Here is an 8,123-nt window from a genome sequence, read left to right as displayed (position 1 = left end):
ACCTCAAGACAATGCGGACAGCACCTCCTTTATAACAGTCACAGTCAGTGTCTTCCCCATTCCCTCCCAGGGGTTTGATCAGGCCCCCTCTTCCACCCTGCTGGGTGGGAACCTCCTTACCCAAGTGCTCAACTCCCCTGCTGCTGTTCACTACCCACTAATATGAAAGATCCAGGCCTCGGGAAATGGACTCTTTCCAGAAGGGAGAGGTGCCTTCCCCCCTCTAGAAGATCTGAGTCGCAAAGTCTCAGAGTAGCCCCAAATAGGACTTGTCTCCTCATAGTGAGGAGCTTCCCAGCCAATGCATGAAATGTTATAGCCAAACGCTCCAGGAAGCAAACTCAGTCAGAAGGACAGTGTGGATCAGTCAGTTCAGTTCAGTTCAGTCGCTCAGTCGTGTCCGACTCTTTGCGACCCTATGAATCACAGCATGCCAGGCCTCCCTGTCCATCACCAACTCCCTGAGTTCACTCAGACTCACGTCCATCGAGTAGGTGATGCCATCCAGCCATCTCATCCTCTGTCATCCCCTTCTCCTCCTGCCCCCAATCCCTCCCAGCATCAGAGTCTTTTCCAATGAGTCAACTCTTTGCATGAGGTGGCCAAAGCACTGGAGTTTCAGCTTTGGCATCATTCCTTCCAAAGAAATCCTAGGGCTGATCTCCTTCAGAATGGACTGGTTGGATCTCCTTGCAGTCCAAGGGACTCTCAAGAGTCAGACACGACTGAAGCGACTTAGCAGCAGCAGCAGCAGCAGCAGCAGCAAGAGCTGTCTTAAGAGTGTCTGAGCTGTACAATACAGCTTGTTTGGTTTCTTAAGAACTACTCTCTGGCCCAGTGCAGCAGATAACTGCTAATTGCTATGTTTCCTCCTTCTCTTTTACTAACAGTACCCCAGTTTTGCTTAGAGAACATGTGTCCAGCTACAAAATTCCTTATCCCAGGCAGGTTGCATGGCCAAGATGAGTCATTCCCCCTGTTCTTGGCCAGCAGAAAGAATATAGAAATGAGACTATAGATTTCATGCCAAGATAATCTACCAAGAGTGAAATGAATGAAAGACTGGTCAGAGGCTTTAGAGAAGAAGACTATGTATGTGAAAGTGACCCCCCGCCCTTCCTCTCCCCCTGACACCTCACCGTGCTCCAGTTACTAATAGGCCTCCTCTGGAGAAGACAGTAAAACAAATAGGAAAGTCTAAGTGAATGATGAGAGTCCAGTTGAATAGAAGGTAACAACAAAGAAGAGAGAAAGTTGTAACTAGCTGGTATGAGTCTCAAATAGTTTTTTCGTTTTGGGCGTTTTTGTTTTTGTTTTTTTTACAAGAGGTAGCAATTGATTAGAACAGCCTATAGATACGGAGTGCATGGGAATAAATAGCCCTTTCGTGTGAATGTTGTTGAGTAAGTTTTTTCCAAGCTTCCCTGGTGGCTCAGTGGTAAAGAACCTGCCTGCCAATGCCAATGCAGGAGATGTAAGAGATGTGGGTTTGATCCCTGGGTCAGGAATATACCCCGGAAGAGGGTATGGCAACCCACTTCATTATTCTTGCCTGGAGAATATCCCATGGACAGAGGAGCCTGGTGGGCCACAATCCATGGGTCTCAAAGAGTCAGACACCACTGAAGCAACTTAGCCTGCACACAGAGTTTTTGTCATGGGGTAGCCAAGTTTGTTACTACAAAGAAATGAAGGGAATTTGTAGGGAAGTTATTGAGGAATAAAGGAGTTTCTTTATCACTCAGGGAGATCTCAGAGGGCACCATGGAAAGTTTCCAGAAGGGTATGAATTTGGAGTTTATGACTGTGGCATGAGGAATACAGAAGATTGTCATGATGGCTATACAGACAGAAAATATCAGAGCTGAGGGTAGGCTGATACTGGGCTGTGACCAGTGAAAACAAAATTTAGAGGGGCCTAGATTAAATCCCAGCAGGTTCTAAGATGAGGGATATTCTAATAGGATTCACACGTAGCTTGGAAATGTCAGGTCCATTTATTTCTCTCCTTCGGTTCTTGTCTCATCATAACAAAGATTTGGAATGTCGGACTAATTATAGCTCAGGCAGGATTTCTCGGCTCCTATCTCATCATAGCAAGGATTTGAGACAACAGACTGGTTACAGCTCAAGCAGACAGATCTTTTATTTAACAGACAGAGGATAGTACACTCCCTAGATGTGAGAACAGGCCAGCCCCGAAGGATTGGCCACAAGCCCTCTTGACTTCCCTTTTTATTCTCCACATCTCATCTTGATTCTGCCCTGTACAAAATAGGGTTTATATCCGCCACCAGTCAGGAAAGGGAATGCAAATGGGCATACACTCAAGGCCAACTGACAGTTGCAAGTTACATAACAACAGACTCTATTGTGCATATCTTTCCCTTAACTCAGTCTGCTATAATCAGATGTATGAATATTTAGGATATTTATGAATCCTTAATCGGAGAAGGCAATGGCACCCCACTCCAGTACTCTTGCCTGGAAAAATCCCATGGATGGAGGAGCCTCGTAGGGTGCAGTCCATGGGGTCACGAAGAGTTGGAAACCACTGAGCAACTTCACTTTCACTTTTCACTTTCATGCATTGGAGAAGGAAATGGCAACCCACTCCAGTGTTCTTGCCTGGAGAATCCCAGGGACGGGGGAGCCTGGTGGGCTGCCGTCTATGGGGTCGCACAGAATCGGATACGACTGAAGCTACGTAGCAGCAGCAGGAGCAGCAGCTGCTGCCTAAGGTTACTTGAGGACACAGCTGCCATGTGCAGGAGTTGGAGAAGCCCCTGTGGTTAGTTTGCATCCGCCATGTGCCTCTGCCACATGTCACTGCGGTTTATTTCTGTAGCATATCTGTGAGTTCTCCTTGCCATGCCTGGGGTGGGGTTTAGAAATCAGCTTGCATCCTTTTTGGCTAGGCCATCGCTTGTTGCTTGCTCATGCTTAACTTCCTACGTAACCTTTCTAGGTGCTCCTGGAAAGGAGCACCTGCATCCATGCTATGGCTCCAAATATTCCTTTTGTTCATTAGGTGTTTGCAGCCCTCCAGGGTATAGCAGTAGCAGGCAGCAGTTAGAAAAGGATCCCAAAATGCATGTGGTCCTTGCATGAGGAGATCATCTTAAATGATGTTCAGCAAAGGAGTTGTGGTCTGCTTAAATGGGGGTTGGAATTTATGTACTAGTTTTGGCTTACCAATAACTTGATACACCAGAAGCTGTGGACTCAGGCCCAGTCTCACCCAGCATATTTCACCTTGGTTTTTCCTTTTTATAAAGATTGAGTCATAGCTTTCATTCTGTATCTTTTTAAAAAGCATATCTTTCTATGTCAGTGCATGCTGTTTCATTCTTTCATTGATTTCATCCAAATAGCTTAGTATTTGACTATGTGGATATATTATAATGTACATTTAATCCATTTTCTCTTCCAGATATTTTGTAATAACAACCAATACTGCATGAATAAGATTGTTAGTATATTTTGCTTTCCTTTCATCTGTGCTCCACACTGCTCCCAGGGTGATTAGTGTAAGGCACTAATATGATTGTATTACTTTTCACTTTTAAATCCTCCACTGTCTTTTCCCTCCTTTTAAATGTTTTACAAGACCTTTTATGCTCAAACTTTTACCTGTCTTTTCAGGCCACATCCCTTGCTACTCCATCTCTTCATTCTCTCTGGACCTTAACCTGGCCTGTTCATCCTTTAGGTATTGTATCCTGTATCTGCTCTAACATACTTTTCAAACTTTCACAGTATTTCCTATTTAATTATGTATCTTACCATCTAAACTTTAAGCTTTGGTAAGATGGGAACTCTAACTTGTTAATTGTTTTATTCCTAGTACTTGGCCCATAATAGGTACTCATTTAAATATTTGTATTTCCACCCCCCCACCCCCCGCCCCAAATTATGTGTCTTTTGTTTACTTAGTGTTTCAGTGGAGGATGAATTTAAAATAAGAATTGGGTTTTAAGTGATTGTATAAGGCAAAAATTGCGTGGAATCAAAATGTCTTTTCTCTTTAAGCATCAGAGTCACAGTCAGGATAGCAAGATATTCCAACAATTGACAGGCATGCAGAAACTAAGACTGTTAAGAGAACTGCAGTTTAATTATTCATGTTCCCTCCCCCTGCCTCCTACATCCTCAAATTCGTATACTTTGGTCACTGTTCATAGAAAAGGAGTGAAATGACCCAAATACTTGTGACGGTGCTGTGTTCTTTAGGCTACTGATGGAAGCAAAAATTCATAAAACCTTTCTGGGAGACACGTAAGCAGTATATGTGCAGAGTGAGAATATTCCTAGCCTTTAACCTAGCAATTTTTTCTTAGCTTTTATAGAAGAATCCTTCATTCAAACATGTATAAGTGCTGGAGACCAGCTCCAGCAGCCAGGGAATCAACCTGAAGAGATGGGCGGTGTCACCGAGTAACGATGCAGCCTCTCATTTTTCTTGGACTGAATATTTATTTAAGCTTAAGATTCTCTTTTATACTTTTACAAAAGCATTAGGTCAGAGGTTTGGCATTTTCAGTTCCCCCTGACCCAGATTTGTTGTCTCCATAAATCATTGTTGCCCCTCAAAAGGAGTTCCCGCCTCAGCGATTCTCTTATCTACTTCTTCTCATGTGTCCTTGTGAATACATAGTAACTTATGCTAATGTCTGGGCTGCATACCACATTCCTCAGTTTATTTCTTATCTTTCTAAATCCTGTTTGCCCCTAGTATCCTGAGCTCACTTTCTCTAAAAGGCTTCTAACCACTAATATCTCCAAAATTCCTAATCTCTAGAAGCTATAGTAAAATATGCTAAAATCACAACATTCCTTAAATCTTTAGCTTCTATTTTAATTATTCCTACTTTGGCCACCTCATGCGAAGAACTGACTCATTAGAAAAGACTCTGATGCTGGGAGGGACTGGGGGCAAGAGGAGAAGGGGACGACAGAGGATGAGATGGCTGGATGGCATCACCTACTCGATGGACGTGAGTCTGAGTGAACTCCAGGAGTTGGTGATGGACAGGGAGGCCTGGCGTGCTGCGATTCATGGGGTCACAAAGAGTCGGACACGACCGAGCGACTGATCTGATCTGAAGCCGTAAATTCAGCAAACTCCTTTGCCATAAACATTTCCCTCACATATAGGTTTCAGATAGCAATCCCTCCCATGGCCTCAAGCTGCTGCCTACGTGCTCATCCTGGAACACTCTTCTGTAAAGGTCCTTGAACAAATGTCAATGATTAACCCTATGAATTATTCTCTGAGCACAGCTGCAGAAGGCTTTGTGCCTTCTCATGTTCCTCTCAAGACCAATAAGCACCTTAATATTCTTGTCAGTCAACTCAGCCAAGGAGAGGAAAAAACAAGTCAGAATCACAAGGCCTAACTCCTTCATCCCAGGTCCGTGCCTGTGGAACAAGGAGAGGGAGTTGGGGCTGTGCCTCCATTTTGTCAGTAATGCCTAATGTGGCTCCCGACATATAAGTAACAACAGTCACCTGAGTTTCATACTGTAGTGAAAAACTAAAATTCTTAAATTCCCTCTAACAGCTAATTGTTTTTTTAAAATTATGTATTTCCATAAAATGGAATATAATATGCTCATTAGAATGTTCTGTGTTTATTGACAGCTGGGAATATATTGTATTTTGATTTTTAAATTGTTGCTGTTGTTCAGTTGCTAAGTCATGTCCAATTCTTTGCAACCCTATGGACTGCAGGATGCCAGGTTCCTCTGTCCTCTGCTCTCTCCCAGAGTTTCCTCAAATTTATTACCATTGTGTGAGTGCAGCTATCTACCATCTCATCCTCTGCTGCCCCCTTCTTCTTTTGCTTTCAGTCTTTCCCAGTATCAGGGGGCCAAAGTATTGGAGCTTCAGCTTCAGCATCAGTCCTTCTAATGAATATTCAGGGTTGATTTCTTTTAGGATTGATTGGTTTGTTCTCCTTGCAGTCCAAGGGACTCTCAAGAGTCTTCTCCAGCACCATAAAGCAGCAATTCTTTGGTGCTCAGCCTTCTTTATGGTACAACTCTTACATCCGTACATGGCTACTGGAAAAACTGTAGCTTTGACTATACAGCAAAGTGAAGTCTCTGCTCTTTAACACACTGTCAAGGTTTGCCATAGCTTTCCTTTCAAGGAGCATTCAAGCATCTTTTAATTTCATGGCTGCAGTCACCATTCTCAATGATTTTGGAGCTGAAGAAAATAAAATGTCACTGTTTGCACTTTTTCCCATTCTGTTTGCCATAAAGTGATGGGACTGGATGCCATGATCTTAGTTTTTTTAATGTTGAGTTTCAAGCCAGCTTTTTCATTCTCCTCTTTCACCCTCATTAATAGGGTGAAAAGTTTTCACTGTCTGTCATGAGAGTGGTATCTTCTGTGTATCTGAGATTGTTGCTATTTCTAATGGTAATCTTGATTCCAGCTTGTGAGTCATCCAGCCTGGCATTTCACATTTAAGTTGAGTATAACCATGTTTTTGTTAAAATATATATTGTAAATATGTATGTATATATGTGCATTGAACTATCCTAGAAGAATATATTCCAAAATATTATCAGTGGTTATTTCTGAGTCATAAATTTTTTTGTTTTACTTCTTTGTTGTTAAAGTTTCTAGGTTATGTAGTAAATGGAGCTAAGTTGTGTATTTTTTTTAAAATAGTAAACAATTCCAACATAAACTAGTTAGATAATTTTCAAAAGCATGATTTTAATATCTTCAAAGTTATAAATATATTTTCTCAGGCTATTGTTGAATATATAAATTCTAGCCATTTAAAAATATCAGATAATTTTTTAAAAACATATTTTAAGCCAGCTTTTCTGTCTACAGTTTTTTAAAGGCATGTTTTGAAAATGTTGCTAAAGGGCCTGGGCTCTTTTTAGACTTCATCTAAACTGACCTCTAGGCAAAATTCATAATATAAGGGAAACAAATGAGATGTAATAATAAGGAAACATATGTTAGATAAGGCAGTCAGGAAAGGCTTCCATGAGATGGTGACATTCAAGCTGAAACCTGAAGGAAAAGAAAGGAGTCATCCATGGGGAATTGGAGAGGTGGAGGGACAGAATAGCTTTGTAAGTAGAATAACAAGAACAAAAGTCCTCGTTTGTTTCTTTAAATAAATCATAGGTCAGTGGAACATGGACAGGCAAGGGGGTAAAGAGAAGAATATATGAGACTGGGTTGGAATGTAGGCCACATACCAGCTCCAGCATGAGTGTATATTTTATTTGAAGAGCTATCAGAAGTTCTTTAGAAATCTTTCCTCAGAGGTTGAAATTATTGCTTTTTTAAAAATTACACTGGCTATTGTAAAAATCCTGGGAAACTAGGAGTCTACTGTAGCAGTTCTTGTGTGAAATTTGAATTACAGAAAATTGTCATTTACTTAGCATAAAGAGTTCTGTTAAGACAGTAATTAACATATTTAACATCAGTAGGAAATTCACAGACTAATAAATGTAATGACATAAACTGCCCTATAATTTAAGAAAGGCATAGCAAACAGGTAAAGTTACATTTTTCACCAGTCAGCAAAATTTCACATTGAATCTGAAATTTCTATTTTCTGATCAATTTCCATTTTTATATATAATGTTTTCCTCTGTGATATTGAGAGTATTGGTGATACAGAATGTAATACTTTAAAAATTAATTTTTAAAAAGTTTTAAAAGTATAACAAATTTGTTTACTACCTTTCCTCTCTCCTACCCTTTAAAGGTAGACTTTTTGAAAGTGTTACTGAAGACTTGCTCTCTTTCTCCCAAGTCATTAACACCCAGTCTCCAAGGTCTGCTGCCTTTTTGCTTTGAAATTTCTTTGAAGGACTGAACAAGTTTCCTGTCCTGAGACGTACTGTATAATGTTCAATAGAAAATTATTTGAAGTCATTTCTCAGTAACAAAACTTGATCCAGCCTTAACTCTGTGTGGGTATCTTAAGTCCCGTGAAGCATTGGTTGCTGCTTTCTAAGACAATATGGAATTCTGGTAGTAACTTCTTGTTTTAAAGTTGAAGCTTAATAATTTTGGGGGAGACTTATAAAAACTCTTTTTTTTTTTTTACTGAAACATAATAGAGAAATGTGTATAGC

Source organism: Bos indicus, chromosome 17, assembly GCF_029378745.1.
Source record: "Bos indicus isolate NIAB-ARS_2022 breed Sahiwal x Tharparkar chromosome 17, NIAB-ARS_B.indTharparkar_mat_pri_1.0, whole genome shotgun sequence".
NCBI classification, from domain to species: domain Eukaryota; kingdom Metazoa; phylum Chordata; class Mammalia; order Artiodactyla; family Bovidae; genus Bos; species Bos indicus.
This window is presented reverse-complemented; position numbering follows the sequence as displayed.